The sequence below is a fragment of the Lemur catta genome, chromosome X (assembly GCF_020740605.2).
Source record: "Lemur catta isolate mLemCat1 chromosome X, mLemCat1.pri, whole genome shotgun sequence".
NCBI lineage: Eukaryota > Metazoa > Chordata > Mammalia > Primates > Lemuridae > Lemur > Lemur catta.
The window spans coordinates 44,147,680-44,149,226 of NC_059155.1; the positions used below are offsets into that span (position 1 = coordinate 44,147,680).

Here is a 1,547-nt window from a genome sequence, read left to right on the forward strand (position 1 = left end):
GCAGCTCCCATTGGAGTCACCACCTGGGTGAGCTTATGATAATCCACTGTCATTCTCAAAGATTCATTGTTTTTTCTTTTTTTAAACTGACACATAATAATTGTACATATTTTTGGAGTACGATGTGATATTTCAATACATGTATACATTGTATAATGATCAAATCATGAAATTAGCATATCTATCACCTTAAACATTTATCATTTCTTAAAAATATGAAATGCTTCACGAATTTGCATGTCATTCTTGCACAAGGGCAATGCTAATCTTCTCTGTATTGTTCCAATTTTAGTATAGGTGCTGCCAAAGTGGGCACAAGATCCATCTATTTTCTGCACAAGCCAAATAGGTGAGTTGACTGGGAATGGGGTGGGAATCATCACCCCTGCACCCTTGAAGCAAGTCCTTGGTGGTGGCACTAATCTTTGCAATCCCTTCAGGAATGCAGTATTGCTTTTGGTTTACTATTTTCCTAAGCACAAGCAGTTCTAGCAGCTTCCACTTGGCCTTTCCCACCATAATAGCCTTCAATCCACAAGTCAGAGAATGAATGGGGTGATTCTCCCAATTGCTGACTGTGTCTGTTCCAATTATACATTCCATAACTGGAGAAATAACCACAGGATAGGTTCAGGGACCCACTGGGTCCACTGTGAGGTAGACCTGAGGTTAAACTTCATTTAATACCCTAATCTCCATAAACCCTTACTCTGACTGGTGGAACATAGTGATATTTTGGGTCTCCTAGAATTAATATCAGTTCAGAGCTGGTGTTCAGTGGTTTCTGAAAAGTCTGATTATTTCCTTTCTCCCCCTGTTCTCTTTACCACTGTAAATAGAGTCTTTAGTGCATTTAAACCTAATCAGATCAGAAAAGCAATTCCAGAGACTTCAGAACCAATTCAGAAAACTCATCCTTAAGATTCTGTTCCTTTAGAACCACTCTTGGTATCAAAATCTGTATCAGTCAGAGTTTTCCAGAAATATAGGACAAATAGGACATATACATATATCATATTTATAAATATAAGAGATTTATCTTAAGGAATAGGTTCATGCAATTGTGTAAGGGGAAGGCAAGCAAGGTCCCTGTGGGCTAAATTATGACAAGTCTGAAATCCACTGGGCAGGCCATCAGGCTGGAAACCCTGCAGGAGGCAATGCTGCAGTCTTGAGGCAGAATTCTTTCTTCTCCAGGCAACTTGGGGTTTGCTGTTAAGGTCTTCAAGTGGATGAGGGCCACCCACATTATTGAGGGCAATCTCCTTTACTTCAAATCAATTGATTGTATGTGTTAACAACATCTATAAAATAGTTTCACAGCAACAGCTAGAGTAGTGTTTGATTAAATAACTGGGTAGTGTAGCCTAGTCCAGTTGACACTTAAAATTAACAGTCACAACACTATATACAGGTGGTCCCCAGGTTATAGATGAAATACATTCCTGAGAACATCTTTAGGTCTGATTTGTATGTAACTTGGATCCCTGATGAATGGTGCATGTGCAGTAACAATAAGAATAATAATACTATAACAGCTTATATGT

The 1,547-nt window shown here is 38.7% G+C and overlaps 1 non-coding gene across 1 annotated transcript; it reads right to left on the reverse strand.

Moving 5' to 3' along the window:
- Positions 1-209: 209 nt before the first annotated feature.
- Positions 210-316, reverse strand: LOC123628941. The gene has a single exon (XR_006731820.1). It is a non-coding gene; the product is annotated as a U6 spliceosomal RNA (small nuclear RNA).
- Between the last annotated feature and the right edge of the window lie 1,231 nt (positions 317-1,547).